Below are 23,189 nucleotides of genomic sequence, written 5' to 3'. Positions count from 1 at the left end.
AGGATGGATTTAAGAACTAAAATGTGCAAATGCTTGCTGGTGGTGATAAGATTACTGACATCCTACAGAGAACTTTTAAAAACCAGAACAATTGTTGGGGGAGAGGAGACTAGAATCACAAAGACTTTCCTGCTGCAATGCTGAGCTTTGCAGCACCAACATGTTAACACCTAGGCACCCCGTGGAACTCTCAGCCTGGATTTAGGTGCCCAGGCTCTCTAGGCAATACACTGGGAAGTTAGGAACCTAAACATGGGATTCACAAAATACAGCATGCTGAGCAGGGAGATGCCTTAGCAGACACTAGGAAATGCTGAGGGCCCAAGCCCCATTACTTCCCTCACAGGGAGTTAGCCACCTACATCTGGGTTGTAGGGAGGTGCCCACCTCCATTCAGGAGTCAGAGCTGTAAATCCCAGGTGCTTGGGGCGGCACATTTTTAGGGGCGGCATGGCCGGCGCCAGAATGCCGCCCCTAAAAATGTGCCCCGGCCGCCCTAGCTCACCTCCGCTGCTGCCACTCGCGCGCCAAGGCACGCAAAACAGCTGATTCGCGCGCCGCTGCTCCCCCTCCCTCCTAGGCTTGAGAGCCTGGGGGGAGGAGGCAGGGCTGGGGATTTGGGGAAGGGGCGGAGCTGAGGTGGGGTAAGAAAAAACCGGGGGGGGGTTTCTGCTTGGGGTGGCAAAAATCCTAGAGCCGGCCCTGGTAAACCCTCTTGGAGTTAGGCACCCGAGTCATTTTTTTTTTTTTGCAAGCAACGCATCAGCAGGAATAGCTCCACTCTTATAACTTTTGCCCTGTGGGTGTAGGAGATCCAGGATTGATTCCCTCCTCTGCCAGATGTGGACAAAGGATTTGAAATTGCTTTTCTACCTCTCAGGTAACTGCTGTAACCACTAGCGTATAGAGTCAGTCAGTCATTCTCTCTCTCTCTCTCTGTCCCAATGCATAGTTTATTTTATTGATACATAGTGACACAGCTTCAAAAGGAAGGAGACCTACACCGTAATAGCTTATAGTTCAGCGGTTAGGACATTTGAAAGGTCAGAGTCCCAAGTTCATATCCCTTCTTCACATCAGCCAGAGTGGGGAATTGCTGTGGGGTGTCCTGCGTGACTGTTCTAATCACAGGACTAAAGGTTACAAGGAACAAATTCCTCCCCAGCTGTCTTGTGTGGGTTTAGGCATGTTCAGTGCATGTCTCCTGGGTCAGGCTCCGAAACAAGATGTGTGAGAGAATGCTAGTTTGTGAATCATGCTGTGGCTTAGGCACAAAACTGCAGGGCAGTGTCAGTAGTTAGGTGTCTATGTGCATGCTCAGCTGCTGAAATTTAGGTGCCTTGGGGACTTGAACAGTGGAAACTTGGCAACAGCCATGAATTTTGGCTGCAGGGCTGAAAAATGGTTCCAAACTTCTTGGCTTGGGCTAATCCTCAATAGACAATAGAGACTTTTCCTCCAAAACCAGTTACTGTTCCAGACAGCAACAGGGTAACATTTGAAATCCTATGAACTTTTGGGGATGGAGATGATAGAGACTGAGATGAAGTGGTTGTGGAGACTTGGATTTGGTTTTATATTCTTATTTAGATGGGAGACAGTGAACATTTGTAGGAAGGCTTTACTTTGGCACCAGATCAGTATATAAAATAATTTTGGGGTTTTTGCAGCATTTCTGGGTTATCGGGAGATAAATTTCCTCTTGTGTTGGAGGTGGGGCAGATGCAGTATCCTAATGGTCTTTGCAGGCTGCCCTTGTTTGGGTGCCTAGCTGCAGCAGCTGTGTCCCATCAGTGGATGCTTTAGGTTGGCCAGTAGTGTGGAACAATGCAGCGATGGGGTGGCTGTGATTTGAATCAGAGTTTAAGGACAGAAGGAACCACCAGATCATCTAGTCTGACCCCCTGTGTATCACCAACTCCACCCAGCCTCCACACACTAACCCCAGCGACCCAAGTGTGACAGCCCACCAGAGACTAGACTGTTCTGTGCCAAAGGCAGAGAGGAGGGACTGTGGTGTGCCAGTGCCCAAGCCCTCCCTGATGGCTGGGAAATGGTGAAGTGAGAGACCCCCAGAGCATCCTGGCAAGTGACCCACACTGCAGAGGAAGGTGGAAAGAACCAGCCAGCCCAGCACCTGAGAGAGAGGATGCTCGATGCCACCTCACAGCCCTGACCCTCCCCATCCAAAGTTCCACCTCCAGCCATGGCTGTCCCTGATGCTTCCAAGGAAGGAGATTAAAAAAACTTCCCAGAGTACATGCGGGGCCAACTGAAACCCTGAAGCATGAGTTTTTAGAAACATAAGACACAAACTGGAAGAGGCACCCAGAGCCATTGAGCCCTGCCCCGCACCATCACAAGCAACTCTGATACAATTCCACTCAAACTTGTCCATCTCTCTTTCTGAAAACTAATTAAGGGGTTTGCCCCACAGCTCCCATTGGGAGGCTGTTCCAGAACCTCCACCCACAGCTGGTTACAGGGACTTGGATTCTCCCATGCTGTCAGTAGAGGGAAAGAGGAATAAGGCTGAAGGAAATATGGGATGAGGCACAGACATGAATGAAGATGATTAGTTTATTATGTTAGGGCACGTCTTCACTACCCGCCGGATCGATCTATTGTGAAGACGCGATAAAATCGATCTCTGATTGCTCTGCCGTCGACTCCGGAAATCCACCGCGGCAAGAGGCAGAAGCGGAGTCGACGGCGGCGCGGCAGCAGTCGACTTGCCGCCGTCCTCACAGCCAGGTAAGTCGACCTAAAATACGCAACTTCAGCTACGCTATTCACGTATGCTGAAGTTGCATATTTTAGGTCGACCCCCCCCCCCCCCCCCCGTAGTGTAGACCTAGCCTAAGTTTCAATGTTTTCTCTCAGTGGGTGTACAAGTTAGTAGGTCCAGTTGCATTGGATTAGAACAGGTGCTCCCAGTTTGGCCAGTCAGACAGGTGGGGCAGTACCTGGGAGCTATAAAATATCGGGAAGAGAGATCGAGGGAGGGAGGGCTGCTGGAGTCAGGAGACTGGAGAAGGTCTCTGGGAAAAGCTGCAGAAAGCAGAAAACTCTCTGCAGACCTCCCTGGGAAGAACTGTCAGGGAGAGCAGCATCAGGGGTTTGCTGGCTGGCATGCCCAAGTCACTCAGTGATGGCTCAAGGGGGCTGAAGGCCAGGGATCAGCGGAGGAGCTTACCTGCTGACATCTCCGGGGCATGAGAACTGGACCAAGAAGAACTGAGAGGGTCTGGGGGAGTGAGGAATGCTGGTCCGCTGCCACCATTCCCAAGTGGATTCCCTTCCCTGGTGAATACAGATCCAAACCCCTTGGATCTTAAAGCAGGGAGAAATTAACCATTCCCCCTCCTTCTCCCCACCAACTCCTGGTGAATACAGTTCCAACCCCCCTGGGATCTAAAAACAAGGAAAAATCAATCAGGTTCTTAAAAAGAAGGCTTTTAATTTAAAGAAAAAGGTAAAAATCATCTCTGTAAAATCAGTATGGAAAATAACTTTACAGGGTAATCAAACTTAAAGAGCTCAGAGGACTCCCCTCTAGCCTCAGGTTCAAAGTATAGCAAACAAAGATAAACACTCTAGTAAAAGGTACATTTACAAGTTGAGAAAACAAAGGAAAACTAAGACGCCTTGCCTGGCTATTTACTTACAAGTTTGAAATAGGAGAGACTTGTTTAGAAAGATGTGGAGAACCTGGATTGATGTCTGGTCCCTCTCAGTCCCAAGAGTGAACAACTTCCCAAACAAAGAGCACAAACAAAAGCCTTCCCCCCCCCCCCCAAGATTTGAAAGTATCTTGTCCCTTATTGGTCCTTGGGTCAGATGCCAGCCAGGTTACCTGAGCTTCTTAACCCTTTACAGGGAAAAGGATTTTGGAGTCTCTGGCCAGGAGGGATTTTATAGTACTGGTACACAGGACAGCTGTTACCCTTCCCTTTATAGTTATGACATGGAGTGAAGGCTGGTGGCAAACTCTATCTAATGGATGAATTCTCCCCTGTCCCAGATCCTGAACAGCAGCTGGCTGGGTGATTGACAGAGAGGCCTGTAATACTGTTGATCAGCATATGTTGCTCGTGCCTTATGGACCCAGTATCCAGGCATGGACTTTATAGACCAAGAAGGCGGCTCTGCAGGGGATTGGGTCACAAAAGCTTGGTGGAGCTGAGGCAGCTGGGGGTAGATTGCCACCCATATGCTGCGCTTTGATTACCTACAACCTGCACTTGCATCCTGGCCAGAAACAGACAGAAACGCCCCAGCCAGCCTGGGCGGATACAACATTGCCCCTTGCCATGCGAGACACAGAAGCAGCCTAGCAGTAAGTGGCTCAGCTTCCAATGCTGGTTTCTCTGCTCTTCTCCTAGCCTAAGGGATCCACTGGCTGGATTGTCCAAACCCTTGGAAGATCTGCTAGATCAAAATAGCTTTATATGATTAAATGTCTTAATGTTTTATTCCTGTGCAATGAATGAGTGAGGCTTCCTTTTGCCTACCTTCTGCCAATACCCCCTCCTCCCCCAAGCTTCCCCATCAACTTTTTTTATTCTTTTGAAGTTTTTGTTTCTGATAAAGCTACACCAGAAGAATAACATCAACATGAATCAGAGCATTCATAGAGACATCAGATGAATGATATGAAGTAATACAGATGATATCTAGGGCTCTGAAGGGGTTCACAGCATTGTTCATATGGCTTGATTTTTACTTTTCAAAATCTAATTTTATAAGGAATAGCAGATGTGAAGAATAAATGTCATAAATCAAAATGCAAGGAAATCAATAGGATAGGATGGTAAATGTTACTGTAAACTTGCTGGGGATGACAATTTTGGAAAAAAAAACCGCAAATACAGTTTGGGGTTTTTTTGGTCTGGAGAGTTTATCTGAATGCAAAGCAAGCCTTTCTGTTCTTTTTGTCCTGGGTGCTAATTTTGAAATGTTTTGAAAGATAGAAAAATCTGTAGATTTTAGTAATCAGTGTTCAGAATAGTCTTGTGAATCTACTGCATTACTCCTTTCAGTGTATGCTCCAAGTGTCAGAAAAGCTGTCAAAGAAGAAAGTAAATATTGAAGGTTACATCAGGCTGAAGTGTGTAAGTATTTTCCTACTTGGCATGGAGAAAGTATTTTTCTCTTCCATGATTCAGAAGGTTTTATATTATGTATTAGCCCCTACCTAGAAATTAAAGGATGAATTATCTTCTCAATTGCTATTCTGCCTAAGAAAAATGAGTGAGGAAATATTTATTTCCACTGCAGGCTCCAAAGTTCACATTAAGGATTTATTTAGATAAGTATTCCATTGTAGAAAATAAGTTAAAACCAGAAATTTTTCAGGGTGAGTTAAAGGACACTCAGGGCTGAACACTTTTACAAAATGATCACTCCATATCTGATCTTTCAATGCTTGTCTTCAAAGGAAACCTGCACAACACCTTCAAAAGGAGAGCCTGCGAACTTAAATTCATAACTCTGCTAGACACCAAAAAACAAGGATTTAACAGGGTTTTATGGCTCATTACAACAATTTGTAACACGCTACACTGCCTGCTACCCCAAATCCTTTATGCACAATAATCTAACCCCCAATTACCCACTTAATTTCAAGTGACCACCTCCAGCATACCTACCTCTTCTGCTTAACAATTTATCCCAACTTCTATTTAGCGCACGGACTCTTCCTTCCCCAGACCTGAAGAATAACTGTGTACCTTGAAAGCTGGTACCCTCCACCACCACCAGATGGTCCAATAAGATATTCGCTTACCTATCTTGTCTCTACAATATATGTTCATTGGGGCAAGATAATGTAGGGGCTAAAGTTCACATGCCCATAAGTGGGACTCGCCTTTCAGAAAACAAGACTGGTGCTATTTCAGTGTGATCTATACAACAGTAGTATTTGTACTCTGGAGTTCCTACTCTGATTCTGCTGAGGGATAGCTCAGTGGTTTGAGCATTGGTCTGCTTAAACCCAGGGTTATGAGTTCAATCCTTGAGGCGGGCCATTTAGGGATCTGGGGCAAAAATCTGTCTGGGGATTGGTCCTGCTTTGAGGGGGGGATTGGACTAGATGAGGTCCCTTCCATCCCTGATATTCTATGAAGAACTCATATAAAGAATGTTCTTTCTAAAGCTGAAACCATTGATGGCAAAACAAAACCTGAAAACATAGTGACTTTTCTATTTTATTATAAAACAGGAGGAATGTGTAAGAACCCCATAGTGGGATAACCTGCCCCCACATTAAATTTCATCCTAACCATAATAGAGATTAGTTTAAATTTGGAAGCATGAAGTTTCATTAGCCTTAACATTTTTGCTAGCATTAATTATTCTACTTTGGATATTCTTGATATCCCTATAAATGTCCAATATCTCAATGCCTTCCTATAGCAATAAGTTCCACAGTTTAATTACACATTGTGTAAATATATATAATTTTATTTTCAGTTTTGAATTGGCCATATTTTAATTTCACTGAATGGAACTTTGTTCTCCCTGTTTATCTTCTTTAGATAATTCATTATTTTATATACTTTTATTCTTCTCCTTTCTAAGGTAAACAGTCCTAGACTTTTCAGTCTCTTCATAAGAGACTTTTTAATGCCTTCAGTGATTCTAGTAATCCTTCTTTGAACCGTCTTTTATTCTGCAATATCTTTTTTGAAATGGAATAACCAGTACTGTACATGATAGCCAAATGCGGCCATACCACTGACTTACTTAATGGCATTATCCTATTCTCTGTTGTCTTCCATTCCATTCCCTATTCATCTAAACATCTTGTTTGCTTTTTTTGACCACATTTGCACATTGAGCTGTGGTTTCCATTGAGCTGTGCACAATTCATAGATTCTACGTCCAGAAGGGACCATTGTGATAATCTAGTCTGACCTCCTGAATATCCCAGGCCATAGAACTTCCACAAAATAATTCCTAGAGCAGAGCTGTTAAAGAAAAATCCAGTCTTAATTTCAAAATTGTCAGTGATAGAGAATCCACAATCCTTGGTGAATTGTTCCAATGGCTAACTACTGTCACTGTTAAAAACTTATGGCTAATTTCCAGCCTGAATTTGTCAAGCTTCAACTTCCAGCTATCTGGTAGTGTTATACCCTTCTCTGCTAGATTGAAGCGTCTCTAAGTGCCTACATGGGGAATAATGGACTGTAATCAAGTCACCTCTTAACCTTCTCTTTGTTAAGCTAAGTGGATTGAGCTCTTTGAGTCTCTCGCTATAAGACATGCTTTCCAATCCTTTAATCATTCTCAGGGCTCTTCTCTGAACAGTCTCAAATTTATCAACATGCTTCTTGAATTACAGTGGCCAGGTCCGTTTACTGAGTGAATCAGTTAATTTAGAATGCTTCATTTTTTCTATCCAATGTACATTACTTTGTGTTTATCAACACTGAACTTTATCTGCCATTGTATTGCCTATTTATTTATCTAGTTCCCTCTGAGTCTGTCTTCTCTGATCCAGACTAACCGAAATAACTGTCATCTGCAGATTTCCTTCCAGACCACTAATAAATGTATAAAACACAGGATCTAGTATGGAAACTTGAGGCCACCACTGTTCACTTTTTATCAGGATGACCATTTAATCCTTTGTTTCCTGTCACTAACCAGTTTTTGATTCTTGGCAATACTTTCTCTCATGACCACCTAGTTTTGTTAGGAAACTCTCATGAGGGAGGGACCATGTCAAAGACTTTTTGAAAGTCGAAATAAATTGTGTGAACCAGTTCTGCTTTACTTGCTGCTTTGCTGCCACAGTCAAACAATTCTTGTACAGTGTAAAAGGAGCTGATGGAGCTGATTCTCTCGAATAAGACGGAGTGCTCTGAACTGAGGAGCTGACCCTGCAAATCCAGACTTCCTGAAATAGTTCATATCCCACCAGAAGCTCTTCTGGGCCAAATACTAACGTTTTTGCATATATTTTACTCAATTGAAGTCAGTGGGAGCTTTGTCTGAGTAAGTAAAGGTGCGTGGAGAGAAATCGTACCAGCCAGAGCCTTGCCCAGAGCAAATGCTCCTCATGGGAAATCTTCTCTAAGGTGGGGTCTGAGAGGGTGACTGCACTGTATGGCAAGCACTCCACAAACATGGAGTCTATGCAAGAGGAGTGCATGTGTTTGGGGGACACACTATCCCTGCTAGGTTTAACTGGAAAAGAGAATAGACTGGCTGACTTGTCTTCTCTGAGGCGCTTCCTCCTCTCTGGGAATAGTTGCAGTGGCCAGGATATCCATGGTAGTGAGTTTTTTGGAACTGCAGAGGCTCTAGTTGGGCCCTTGGGCCTGTTCCATGCATGGAGACGCTCTGCGAGGGTGCTCCTTGATATTTCCTTCCCTTGAGCTTCTTGCCATGGGTTTTGCTACATGAGGGTGTCCCTGCAAGCTCAGTGTTTGGGGGTTTTCCATTGACAATGGTGGGGCTGCATGTGTGAATTAAAGGGTGCCCACATGGGTAGCCCTAGACAGGAATGGCCCAGTCAGATGCAGGTGTAGATTCAGTAGCTGCTGTTAACAGCTGAACATCCTCTCAAACAAGAAATCTCTTTGCCTGGAGCTAGAAAGAAAGCACTGATTGCCTCATTAACAGATTCTATTCCAAACCATAAAAAGCCAAAGTCCTAAACTGCCTGAAGCTTGACTGATCCTGCCATTAACCCTTCTCATATGTATTGTACTTACCACTGGCCGTGCAGTTTTATTAATATACCTATAACTCAAAGTGACACTGTAATATACTAATATAAATCTCTGGGATGGATATTATGAAGGCTACATAGGTGTAAAAGTCAGGACATGTTCTGAAAGAGAGCTTTTATTGTTTAGATGTGCCTGACTACAGCTCAGCATGTTTTATTCTTTTGTCACCCCCACATGCTGGATGATGCATCTCCATGCTAGTAGTGGTGCACTGTGTTTGTTGTTTGATTTGAGTACAGTCTTTTAACCAACTATGCACCTGCCTTATAGTAATTTCATCTAGACCACATTTCCCTAGGTTGCTTATGAGACTGTCACGTGGGGTTTGTCAAATGCCTTACTAAAATCAAAATGTATCAGGCCTACTGCTTTGCCTCATCCGCTAGGCCAGTCAAAGAAGGAAATTAAGTTAGTTTGGCATGATTTGTTCTTGACAAATCCATGTTGGCTGCTATTTATAAAATTGTTATCCTCTGGGTTACAAACTGATTGTTTAATAATTGGTTCCTATATTGTTCCAGGTATTGAAGTTAGGCTGACTGGTCTATAATCCCCTAGTTGCTCTTTGTTCCTCTTTTTAAAGATAGGTACTATGTCTATCCTTCTCCAGTCTTCTGGGACCTCACCCATCCTCCAGAAGTTCTCCGAGATAATTGCTAACTGCTCTGGGATTGCTTCAGCTAGTTCCTCAAGTACTCCAAGATGAATTTCATCAGGCCCTGCTGACTTGAATACATCCAACTTATCTAAATATTCTTAAACCTGTTCTTTACCTATTTTAGCTTGCATTCCTTCCCCTTTGTTAATATTAATTGTGTTTGAGTATCTGGTCACTATTACCTTTTTAATGAAGGATGAAGCAAAATAGGCATTAAACACCTCAGACGTCTAGATACCATCAGATTATAAAGAACAGGAGTACTTGTGGCACCTTAGAGACTAACAAATTTATTAGAGCATAAGCTTTCGTGGGTTACAACCACGATTACATATACATCAGATTATAAGTCTCCTTCCATGCTAAGGAGAGGACCTATGCTTTCCTTCATCTATTTCTTGCTCTTCATCTGTCTAAGGAACCTTTTATTGCTTTTTATGTTCCTTGTTAGATGTAACTCATTTGTGCCTTAGTCTTTCAGATTTTCTACTTACATGCTTGTGCAATTCTTTTGTATTCATCCAGGTTTCCACTTTTTGTAGGATTTCTTTTTTATTTTCAGGTCATTAAAGAGCTCCAGATGGAGCCATATTGGCTTCTTACTATTTGTCCTATCTTTCCTTCACATAGTTTGTATTGTGTGTTTTTAATATTGTCTCCTTGAGAAGCTGCCAGTTGTCCTGAACTCCCTTTTCCCTTGGATTTTCTTCCCATGGACCTTACCTATTGGTTCTTTGTTTGTTTAAGTCTGCCTTTTAAAGATCCATTGTCCTTATCTGCTGCTCTCACTCCTTCCTTTCTTTACAATCATTAAAGCATCATTTTCATGATCGCTTTCACCCAGATTGCCTTCTACCTTCAGATTTGCAACGAATTTCTCCCTGTTAGTCAGAATAAAGTCTAAAATGGCTGTCCCTCAGGCGACTTCCTCCATTTTCTGAAACAAATAGTTGTCCTTAATACATTCCAAGAACATAAAGGAAATTTTTGTGTTTTGCCATATTACTTTTCCAACAGGTGTCTGTTTCTTTTCCCTTTAGTCTTCACCCTGAGACTTTTAACTGGCCTGCTTCTTATCTCCCTCTGGACCGCAGAACAAGTGTATTTATCCTTGCTATAATATTAATGTATAATGCAACACCGCCTCCCTTTTCCCTACTGATAGTCCAGTCATGAGATTTATCCCACTAAGGCCAGGTCTACACTAACCCCCTAATTCGAACTAAAGTACGGAACTTCAGCTACGTGAATAACGTAGCTGAAGTTCGAAGTACCTTAGTTCGAACTTACCTTGGTCCACACTCGGCAGGCAGGCTCCCCCGTCGACTCCGCGGTACTCCTCTCGCCGAGCTGGAGTACCGCAGTCGACGGCGAGCACTTCCGGGTTCGACTTATCGCGTCCAGACTAGACGCGATAAGTCGAACCCAGAAGTTCGATCGCTCGCCGCCGAACTACCGGGTAAGTGTAGCCAAGGCCTAAGTCTCTGATGCCACTTAAGTACTAATTTAGCTTTTATACTAATACTTTGAGTTCTTTCTGTTTATTCCCCACACTCCTTGCATTTGTGTACAGACATCTAAGATTTGCAGAAGATTTCCCTCACTGGTTTCCCTCTTGTTGCTCCTATGACCCTACTGTATTTTTCCATGTCCCCCACAACATTTAGCAGTCTGATAAGGCCCCACCATTTTATGAGCTTTTTGTCACCCCCCCCCCTTTGAATCTAGTTTAAAACCCCTCTCACTAAGTTGGCAAGTTGGTGAATAAACCCTCTCGCTAAGTTGGCAAGTTCTTGGTCCGATGGACTCTATTTCTTCCCAGCAGTCCTCCTTCCTGCAACAGCATTCCATGGTTGAGGAAGCTAAAGCCTCCAACTATACCATCTGTGCAGCCATATATTCACCTCCAGTGTGTTTGTCAATCTTCCCAGTTGTGGGTAAGGGCTCAGGCAGGGAGACAGACACTGTCTGTGTCCCTGACTCCTTCACCCTTCTTGCCAGAGCCCTGTAGTCACTGCTGATCTGCTCAAGGTCATGCCAGCCAGTATCACTAGTGTCCACATATGGTCAGAGGGATGGCTGAGTCTCAACAACCTTTCTATAACCCCTTTTTAAAAAGTAGGGGTAGCAATTAAAGGTCAGCTCCTGCAAAACCTTCTTGACGTGATAAATTCCGACCCTTTATTTAAACTAGATACAAGATGAACTCTAATATGGCAGGGACTATGTTTGGACTGGGCCCTGCACGATGAGCCTTTAGTCTGGTTTAGGGTCACTGGCTGCTAATGTGAAAACAGCTAGGCCTGGTTGGAAATCAAGAATTCTGTTTTGTGGGGGGGGGAAATGATATTTTGCCATTATTTTTTCATTCTGATGCAGAATGAAATTGAGACCTTTCAAAATGTTTTGTGAAAAAATGTAGACCCATACCAACCCCATAACACCCAATGGCTGATGGTCAGGGCACTCCCCTGCGATCTGGGAGAATAGCAGGCCAGGGAATTTCTCTTTCTCTCTCCTCTTCCTACCCCCTCACCTCAGGGGAAAAAAATCCACCCTGGGTGAGACCCTCCCTTGCAAAATATCATGTTTTGATTGGAAAAAAAGTTTTAATCCAATGTTTTTCCCAGCTCTAAGACCACGAGAGTAGTTTGGCTGAGGTAATGGAGGGTGATTCAAGTGGCCAAGGACTGTTCACATTAGTGAGCTTCTGTGGGACCAGATCTAACTTGCATTAGAATCTGGGAGTGTCTAGGCTGTTCTGTTACTTGCTTTAAGCACAAGTCTGAATGTTGAAATAAAAATAATTTTACATTGTAGGAATGGTCCTTTAGGTCCAGAGAACTCCACTAGTAGCAAAAGTCACTGTGGGTGATTAGTTTGTAGTCCATAAGAACAACTAATGAGATCTCAATCAGCAGAGAAGACACTACTGTGGTAAAGACCATCCTTCATACAGGACATTGGGTCCCTGTAAAGCTGTTGAGTGGTTTTTAATATAATCAGGTACAGGGCTACAAGTCTCAGATGCCATAGAACTCAAGTCGTTTTAAACATAGCTTCATTTTATCTGCAATTTTTTTTCCTACTTCAATTGTCAAAAATTCCCAAGTGTCTCAGAGACTGAGAAGGGGCTAAGACAAGACCAAGCACATCACCGTTTAAGGCGGTATTGAGTAAATCCTCTTATTTCTTGGAAATTCAGTCTACTTACTGACCTGACAGGATATATTTTCACTGCAGTGTTAGCCTGGGCTATAGCCCCAGTGTTTTCCCTAACCCTCGTTCTTTCCATACAGAAAAACCTCTAACCTGTGCTTCAGGGTGCTTCAAACCCAGGCTACCAGGCACGGCTGTGGGTACAGGTTTGAGGTCCGTTTTGGCTTCAGCCTGGGCTGTCTACTCATTCACTTTGCAAAGAGAACACAGATTAATCAAGCTTAGGTGCTGTTAGTCCTCCAGAACTATTGCACAATTCCACATGGGCTCTGCTTTTTTTTATCTAATTCTTTGCTTCTTTTGCTCATCGCTTTAACTCCGTTTGCCTGCTCCATTTCTGCTACACTTCCACAGCATGTGAACAGAGATGCCATCCAATCAATCCTCCTTTCATACTGCCTGTTTGCCAGAAACTGACACCAGGCTCTAGGAAAGCTGTGGGGTGATGTCCTTAAGACTCGTAATATGGGGAAATGTACTTAAAATGACCTTATGTTTAGTGAACAAGGAGAGGGAGAGAAGTCAATTGAATCCACTGTGAATCACTTTGGGGGTTGCAGGGAATTGGTGAAATACATAAACTTTATTTGATATAGACAACTATAACTGAAATCATAGGAAATCAATATACATAAATATAACTATACAGTAAAGGTTTCAGAGTAGCAGCCGTGTTAGTCTGTATCCGTAAAAAGAACAGGAGTACTTGTGGCACCTTAGAGACTAACAAATTTATTAGAGCATAAGCGAAAGCTTTCGCTTATGCTCTAATAAATTTTAGTCTCTAAGGTGCCACAAGTACTCTTGTTCTTTATACAGTAAAGGGGTTTCCTGCATTGTTCATACTTGCAGTCTTGCATTATGTATACTTTTCCTTCTATCTTTGTTTTTAATGGTCACTATAATTTGTAAGTGGAGCCCATCAGAAGGGAGGTCTGGATTCAGTTTATACTGGCTTAGGGACCCAACAAACCTGATACTAGGGAACTAGGTTGGATTCTTTATACCCTTCTTAGTGTAATCTGTTGGATATCTAACCATATGTGACCACCTTGCATGACCATGTCAAGATTAATACCAGTCCATTATCAATATGTGGCATGCCACTCATCATAAATAATAACTTATGCCACTCATTTTCTAATAATTTGTATATGTTACTGCAATCTAACTGCCTAGTAACCAGATTGCTAAAGCCCCCTCAAAACGTGTCTTGCAGAATTCTGCAGTGTACCGCCTTATGCATGTTCCAAAGTAATAAGCAATACACCCCTGTCAATCTTAGGCTCTTATAATATCATTTTACCTTCAGCAAGCATAAAGTCACTCACAAGACATGAGACAGATATAGGTTATAACATCAGGTCAGGGGTCAATGGTCAACAAACGAATTAATCCAGTTGAAGTTATTTATATACAGTATGGCTTTCCTGTCACTGCCACAGACAGCAGCTCAACACTAGGGGGTGTGTGTGTGTGTGTGAGCACCTAATGCATGAATTCATAGAGCAACCCACTAATGCACCACCAGATCCCATGGGATATTCATCTGAGCACATTGGCTTGCACAGCACCATTATGTATGCAGTAACACTGGTCTGGTGCAGGTAGCACTTTGCAGTGGGGATGCTCCACCCACATTGGCTATACTGAGTTAATGCTGCTGTTAAGGTTCCTTCCCCACTCTGAACTCTAGGGTACAGATGTGGGGACCTGCATGAGAACCTCTACGCTTAACTACCAGCTTAGATTTGGTTTTGCTGCCACTACCCAAATTATTTGAGTTATTTGGGAAACTCTGTCTACCTCCCCACCCCCAGAATATCTCCCTCCCAAGTACTATAACCCTTCCCTGGTTATAGCCTTGAGAGCCTTTTTCACCAATTTTCTGGTGAACACCGATCCAAACCTTTGGATCGTAAAACAAGGATAAATTAACCATTCCCTCTCCTTTTTCCCCTCACCAATTCCTGGTGAGTCCAGATCCAACCCCCTTGGATCTTAAAACAAGGAAAAAACAATCGGGTTCTTAAAAAGAAGGCTTTTAGTTAAAGAAAGGTAAAAATCATCTCTGTAAAATCAGGATGGAAAATAACTTTACAGGGTAATCAGATTCAAAGAGCCCAGAGGAACCCCCTTTAGCCTTAGGTTCAAAGTTACAGCAAACAGAGGTAAACCCTCTAGCAAAAGGAACATTTACAAGTTGAGAAAACAAAGATAAACCTAACACTAAACTAACCTTGCCTGTCTGTTACTTACAAGTTTGAAATATGAGAGACTTGATCAGAAAGATTTGGAGAGCATGGATTGATGTCCAGTCCCTCAGTCCCAAGAGCGAACAACCCCCAAAACAAAGAGCACAAACAAAAGCCTTCCCCCCCTCAAGATTTAAAAGTATTTTGTCCCCTTATGGGTCCTTTGGGTCAGGTGTCAGCCAGGTTACCTGAGCTTCTTAACACTTTACAGGTAAAAGGATTTTGGTGTCTCTGGCCAGGAGGGATTTTATAGTATTGTACACAGGAGGACTGTTACCCTTCCCTTTATAGTTATGACAGCTGCAGTGAAAACATACCCACATAGAGGGGCTGGGAAGCAGTATATAGAAAGATGGTGGGCTCAGAATAACAGCTGCACGTATCCATGGAATATTTTCTGGATTTTTTTTTAGTCTAGTTTATGATGTGACTGAGATTGGCCAGGAAAACTAACCATATGTCTCAACCCAAAATCAAATTCTGTGCTCTTCAGGTTTTCTCCCTGACATCTGTACAATTTGCAGACTAGATCCACAGGTGCTGATGGGGGTGGAGGGGACAAACTCCACCCCGTTGTAAAAGTTTGGCGAAAGAGGAATCTCACCAGTATTTCCTCACCCTGGGTTCCTTCTGGCAGTATTTACTGTGGGAGAGCTGGCCCCAAATCAAGTGGCTAGTGTTTTAATTAATAAATTAAAACTTTGGGGTGCTAAGTGAATGCACGTGATGCCGGGATCTTTCCCCCTCTGTGACTCTGGAACTTGCCTACTACTTTTAGTCTCTGGTTTTACTGATTAGTGCGGAAGAATAACAGTCTTTGCTTTTAGGTTGGTTGTAACATGTCAGAGGCAGTTTATTCTCAAGCAAAATTGCAAGGGGGAGAGTGCACAATAGCACGTCTCCCAAAAGATAAACAATTAAGGCAAGCATTTATACCTTTTGTTACATACAGTAATGATCAACAACTGCATTTTGTTTATACGTATTCCTTCCTGATAACTTATGTTGTCAGTAGCTACCTGTGTGGTGCTCTGCTCTTGTTCGATGATAACAGTTGGCTGCGTGTGTGTTTCCTCTGTGTGCTGCCCCAGCTCTGCGCAGATGTCTAACAAAGCAGACCCCGAGAGAGCCCCCAAAGACCACAGACTCTAGTAAGGTACGAAGGAACCCGAGCCAGGTTTATTGTCAAACGAAGCACAGTAATAGTTTCCTATAGACTCTACAGGACATACTACAAATATGTGCCCCCTGGCAATGGATACAGCTCAGTCAGTGGCAGGACTTAGGCTGGCCAAAGATGCGCACTCTGGGACCAACTTTTATACAGTCACAGGACAGATTACTCATCCCTACTGACGTATTGAGGTACAGCCCCTTGACTAATTGGGGGCTGTCTCCTCCTTTGATCATGTTGTTTCTATCCATCATGCTGTCCTTTTGACCCTGTCTTTAAGATGCACCTGCTTCTAGCAGCCCTCTTCTTTCCAACTTCTGTGAGTGGGGCCTGCCTCTGGCTCACAGCCCAGCTTTTGCTTAGCAATGCCTGGAAGTACTTTGGTTCAGGCCTCAGACTGGGCCTCTGACACAAGAGGTTATGTTTCAGGGCCTCCTCTTACTACATCTCACTTTTCTCAGCAGTTCTTGCTGTAGTCTGCGTTCCATTCTTATCTAACACAAGGTCAAAACAACCTCTCTTACAGTTCTTTTCCATTCGCCCAGGCCCTGTCTGGAAGTCTCGCGTTATTAGCTGTTAGAATTAGCCTGACTCTTGTTCTTCCTAGAAGACTAAGATGTCTGCGCTTTTTTTCCACTTCCACATTAGTTTTGAGAGAAGACATTAATTTTAGGAAAATAAAAATGATGCTTAGCCTTGAGCAAATCTAGCTGCACAGGCTTCGGGGGAGACATCAGGGTATTTTTCTCTGCAAGCTCAATTCCAAGATTTTCTTGGGCTTGCCTATACTTCTGGCTAAATCGGCACTGCTACTATCGATACAGTGGTGTCAATTTAGTGGGTCTTGTGAAGACAAGCTAAGTCAATGGCAGAGTGCTCTCCTGTCAGTGTCTGTACTCCACCTCCCCGAGAGGTGGAAGGTAAGTCAGTGGGAGAGCGTCTCCCGTTGACATAGCATGATGTAGACACCACTGTAAGTCAACCTAAGTTATGTTGATTTCAGTTTCATAACTGAAGTAGCATAACTTAGGTTGACTTACAGCTTCAGTGTAGACCAGCCCGTTATTAGCTACTCTCATGTTGTCTTAAAATTGTATTGGGCCTGACTCTGCTTCTGTTTGCACTGGTGCAATTCCATCACCTTTGCTTGTGTCCATGGAGTCATCCTGGTGTAAAACCGATGTGAGAGGTGAGGTAGGCCCATAACTGTTGTTACACAGAGCCAGTGACTTCAATCAGAAGAACTGTGTCATCAGCCCCTGGTTAGAGCTGAATCACACTTTTTTTGGATGAATACTTTATTTGTTGAAAGATGCAGTTTTGGATGCCCCAGAACGATTTGCAAACTTGACACAAATTCATTGAATAGCTTTGGCCCCTGTGACTGGGTGTACTGTGCTCTTTTTGAGGCCCCTTGCTGGAGGCCTCATGGTCCTACCAGACCCTGCCCCAGAGAAGAAGCAGTCAAGGTGGATCCTCCTGGCCTGCCTACAAAGGATGTAGGGAAGCAGCCAATCATAGTGCAGCAGGTTCACGTAAAAGGAGCTGCAGGGCCTGAGCAGATCAGTTCCTGGCTGGGATACCACAGAACTGCTAAAGATGAAGAATCTCCAGCGACAAAGCCCTGGGCGTTCTGCTCTACAAGAGGACAGGGATGGACTTAAAGCAAGCCCAGAGGAATCAAGACTGAACCAACAAGGGCCCAGTTATAGTTCTTCTTTGACCTTTGTAATTTTAGACAATGTTTGACTTAGCTGGAGGGCTGAGCCACCTGGAGCTGTTCTCCTGTTTCCACTGCTGTTTTAAACCCCACCAGAAACAATGCAGTGATTCCCTGCAGGTCTGATGGAGTGAGGGTACATTTTTGAAGAGGGTTTTTTTTTTTCTTTCAAAAATCAGGCCAAATTAGCCTTTGGTGTAATACCATATGCTTCAGTAGAACTACACCAGTGAGTAATTTGGCCCATCCTATTTCATTGCAATGTCTCCTGGGGAATGGAGAACAACAATTTGTATTTAAAGCTGTAAAATTTCTGATTCCTGTAAAAGCAAGCAGGTTAACTTTATTGCAAACTCCCCCAAATGAATCTCTGATTAACTAACTAGCTACTTTGAAATGTTCAGTGTTTCTTAATCTTGATGCCTAGTTATTTTGATGGAAGCAGCACTACAAAGGGCCACTGTTAAGCCCCTGAATATGATCTTAGATGAACATCTAGAATAGTGAAGAATGATTCCTTTCAATGTAGGATCCACTGGCTGAAGTTCTCAGCCCTATGTTGGGGAAGAGGTAGGTAGCTGATGATAATGGTCCTTTTCTGAACTGCAAAGCGTCTGTGATAAAGCACAATGTCACGAAGCCCCGCTACTGATCCAGAAATATGTGCACGGTCTAAAGCCACAACAGCCTTCCCAGCCAGCTTCTCAGTGGCACGTGGCACATGCTGGTCAGTCTCCTCACTGGCTCACCAGTTTGCTGGCCCTGAATCTTTCACTTTGCTGGATCATGGGTAGCAATGTACCATATGCCACAGCACTTGATAGCTCAGCCTGGCTCTTACAACATTTATCTGTGCCTGTACAATTCCACTGCAGTCCACAGACTACTTGGAGAAATCAAAATGGGGTAACTAAGAGCCTAGTTCCTGACCATGCACCTACTGAAACCAGTGCAACCAGTGGTGGATTGGCCAACGGGGCCCATGCCCAGGGGCCTTGGCCAATTGGGGGACACTCAGAAAATTGGGTGCCCCCATGTGCCAACCCACTCCAGGTGGGAGAGTGGGGTCAGGGCGTGGAGGCTTGCTCTGCTCCACCCACCCGCCCAGCGCTCCTGCCAGGGAATGGGGACAGGGCACGTGGGGCTTGCCCCACTCTTCTTGCCCCTCCCCCCACCTGGCACTCCTGCCTGGAAGCGGGGAAAGCCCCCAGGCCCTGACTCCACTCCCCAGCAAGAGTGCCGGGCAGGCGGAGCAGGGGGGACTGCATGAAGAAAGGGTAGGGAGGGGCCCCCACTTGCTCAGGCTCAGGGCCCCACAAACTCCTAATCTGCCTCTGAGTGGAAGTTATACCACTTGCTTGAATATCAGGTGGTCCATGCCTTGATCCTCTAACCCTTACTCTTGTGAATAGCCTTGTAGACTCAAAGACCAGAAGATACCTTTATCTATTCTGACCTCCTGCATTACACAGATTGAGAACTACACCTAGTAATTTCTGCATCAAGCCTATATAGCACATCTTTTGGAAAGAGATCTCGTCCTGATTTAAAGGCTTTAAATGATGGAAAGTCCTCTGAATCCCTAGGGAAGTTGTTCCAATGGTTAATAACCTTCCCTGTAAATGTGTACTTAGATTATTTTCAGTCTGAATTTAACATCAGCTTCCAGCCACTGGATCATGTTCTGCCTCTGTTTGCTAGATTAAAGAAACCTTCACTAACAGAAATCTCTTCCCTGTGTATGAACTTGTAGATTGTGATCTAGTCACTTCTTAATTTTTTCATGGATAAACTAACTAGAGAGCTTTATAAGGCTCTCACTGTAAGGCATAAAGTATCAGAGGGGTAGCCATGTTATCTGATGAAGTGGGTATTCACCCACAAAAGCTTATGCTCCAATACTTCTGTTAGTCTATAAGGTGCCACAGGACTCTGTCATTATAAGGCATGTCTTCCCAAACTTCAGCATGCCTGCAGTACACCTTTCCAATGTTTCATTATCCTTTTTAAAGTGTGGGGACACCAGAACTGGATGTGGTATGCTAGTAATGGTTTCACTAGTGTTTTATACACTGGTAATACCACCTCCCTACTCCTACTTATATTATCTTGCTTATGCATCCAAGATTGTCTTTGTCTTTGCACTTTGAGGCCATGTCTACACTATAGCTGCTACAGCAGCACAGCTACAGCACTGCAGACTCTATTAACACTGTGCAGACACTTTCCACGTTGTCAGAAGATGTTTTTCTGTGAATGTAGTTAGTCTATCTATCCAAGAGGCAGTAAGTAGATTGACAGAATAATTCTTCTGTCAACTTAGCTGTGTCTACACCAGGGGTTAGGTCAACCCAATTACGGTTCACAGGGCACACAATTTTTCACAACCCTGAGCAATGTTCATAAATGATCTGGAGAAAGGGGTAAAAAGTGAGGTGGCAAAGTTTGTAGATGATACTAAACTGCTCAAGATAGTTAAGACCAAAGCAGACTGTGAAGAACTTCAAAAAGATCTCACAAAACTAAGTGGGCAACAAAATGGCAAATGAAATTTAATGTGGATAAATGTAAAGTGATGCGCATTTGAAAAAATAACCCCAACTATACATACAATATGATGGGGGGCTAATTTAGCTACAACAAATCAGGAAAAAGATCTTGGAGTCATCATGGATAGTTCTCTGAAGATGTCCACGCAGTGCACAGAGGCGGTCAAAAAAGCAAACAGGATGTTAGGAATCATTAAAAAGGGGGTAGAGAATAAAACAGAGAATATATTATTGCTTTTATCTAAATCCATGGTATGCCCACATCTTGAATACTGTGTACAGATGTGGTCTCCTCATCTCAAAAATATACTGGCACTAGAAAAGGTTCAGAAAAGGGCAACTAAAATGATTAGGGGTTTGGAGAGGGTCCCATATGTGGAGAGATTAGAGGCTAGGACTTTTCAGCTTGGAAAAGAGGAGACTAAGGGGGGATATGATAGATGTATATAACATTACGAATGATGTGGAGAAAGATGATGAGGAAAAGTTATTTACTTATTCCCATAATACAAGAACTAGGAGTCACCAAATGAAATTAATAGGCAGCAGGTTTAAACCAAATAAAAGGAAGTTCTTCTTCACACAGCGCACAGTCAACTTGTGGAACTCCTTACCTGAGGAGGTTGTGAAGGCTAGGACTACAACAGCATTTAAAAGAGACCTGGATAAATTCATGGAGGTTAAGTCCATTAATGGCTATTAGCCACGAAGAGTAAGGAATGGTGTCCCTAGAATCTGTTTGTAAGAGGGTGGAGATGGATGGTAGGAGAGAGATCACTTGATCATTACCTGTTAGGTTCACTCCCTCTGGGGCACCTGGCATTGGCCACTGTCGGTAGACAGGATACTGGGCTAGATGGACCTTTGGTCTGACCCAGTACGGCTGTTCTTATGTAGCTAGGTTGATCTAAATATAGTCCAGACCTTAGCAACAGTGTTGCACTATGAAGCCATGTTCAGTTGATTTTCTACCATTACACCTATGTCTTCTGAGTGTCCCTGCATTCCAGGATGCTGCCTCCCATTTTGTAAGTGTGACCTATAGTCTTTGTTCCTCTTAGACATATGACTTTGCATTTGGTTATATTAAAATGCATATTGTTCAAATGAGCCCATCTTATCAAACTGATCCAAGTCATTCTGCATTATTGACCTGACATCATTGTTTGCCACTCTACCAGTTTGTGTCATTTACAAATTTTACCAGCAATGACTTTCTATTTTCTTCCTGAGAATGATAAAGATATTGAATATCATTGAGCCAACAACAGATCCCTGCAGGACCTCACTAGAAATAGCAACACAGGAGGATGATTACTTATTGACAATTAGTTTTTGAGATTTATCAGTTAACCAGTTTTTAATTAATTCTATATGGTGTCATCATTCCAGATCTCCCCTGCACGCCTTCTTGCAGGCAGGTGTTGTGTTGTGGGAGAGTCCTTACTTGATTTTTTTTGTCTCACCCAGGGTATCAACAAGTCATAGAACCATAGAAAATTAGAGTTGGAAGAGACCTCAGGAGGTCATCTAGTCCAACCCTCTGCTCAAAGCAGGACCAACCCCAACTAAATCATTCCAATTCCAGACAGTCTGTTAGATGCTAACAAGCACCCCTTTTTGCAAGGCTTAATTTATTAACAGAAAAGTCAAAATTTTCAGCCCAACATCTTAGCGGGGTGACCAGGTTGTTGTGGAGTCCATTTGTCCTCTACCTGAGACCAGTGCTCACTCTATCCACACTTTTGCCTAGGAGTTCTCTTGGTTCTGGACTTTGCTCCTGGTTTTTGGCCTCTTGCCTTTACCAGAGTAAGATCCTTCTCTGCAGTCGTGGACCGAGAGATCTGTCCACTGTGACTCTTCTCCAGGGACAGTCCGTGATCCTTGTCAGGCTGGGCTTCTGGCCAGTCTCTGGGAGGCCCTTGGCTGAGATTTCACTCTCTGAGAATTCCCTCTCTAGGAGTAGCAAAGAGTCCTGTGGCACCTTATAGACTAACAGACATATTGGAGCATGAGCTTTCGTGGGTGAATATCCACTTCGTCGGTTGCATCCACCCACGAAAGCTCATGCCCCAATACGTCTGTTAGTCTGGATCTGTAAAAGCAGCAAAGAGTCCTGTGGCACCTTATAGACTAACACGGCTACCCCTCTGATCCTCTCTAGGAGTGCTTCTTACCAGCTCCCCATTCTGCTGGGTTCCCAGAGAGCTCCCATTCTAGGATCCGCTGCTTAGGTGTCTCAAGAGAGGTTGAGTTTCCTGTCTCTTTTGGGAGCTCCCCTCTAACTGAGCTTGGGTAACTTTTGTTAGGACCAGATGACTGGTTACTAATGAGACACCTGGGCAATTAGAGGCTATGCTGACCTTTTTTTTTATGATGATTTTTTTTAACAGATTATCATGTGGGACTAAGCCAAATGCCGTACACAAGTCTAAGTCAAGACAGTTACCTTCGTCAACCAAACTTGTAAACTATCAAAAACGATGACGCTTTTGTCTGACAAAACCTATTTTCCATAAACTCATGTTGATTAGCATTAATTATACTATCGTCTTTTAATTCTTCACCGATTATATTCCATATCGGTTGTCCTAGGACTTCCTGGTATCGATGTCCTGCTGACAGGCCTAATTACTCTGATCATTCCCCCTTACCCTTTTTAAATATTGGCACAACTTTAGCTTTTTGTTCATTCCTCTGGAATTTCCTGAGAGATCTAAGATTTGTTAAAAATCATTAATTGTTCAGAGAGCAATTTTTGGCCAATTTGTTTAATACTCTTGGGTGCATGTTAGTTGACCCTGCCAACTCTAAAGCATTTATCCTTGTTAGTTCCTGTTTAACATCCTACCTAGTTACTGATGAAATAG

General features: G+C 43.6%; 1 long non-coding RNA gene across 2 annotated transcripts in view; it reads left to right on the top strand.

The window, feature by feature from the left end:
- Nucleotides 1–23,189, top strand: part of LOC122174473 (uncharacterized) — a 234,530-nt gene that overhangs the window by 55,496 nt on the left and 155,845 nt on the right. The window contains exons 2-3 of one of the 2 annotated variants that reach the window (XR_010600849.1): nucleotides 4,025–4,339; nucleotides 5,043–5,114. The exons of the other annotated variant lie outside the window; for it this stretch is intronic. This is a non-coding gene — a long non-coding RNA (uncharacterized LOC122174473). The remainder of the gene's footprint in view (nucleotides 1–4,024; nucleotides 4,340–5,042; nucleotides 5,115–23,189) is intronic. 2 annotated transcript variants of the gene reach the window in all.

The sequence above is a fragment of the Chrysemys picta genome, chromosome 4 (genome assembly GCF_011386835.1).
Source record: "Chrysemys picta bellii isolate R12L10 chromosome 4, ASM1138683v2, whole genome shotgun sequence".
NCBI lineage: Eukaryota > Metazoa > Chordata > Testudines > Emydidae > Chrysemys > Chrysemys picta.
This window is presented reverse-complemented; position numbering and strand designations above follow the sequence as displayed.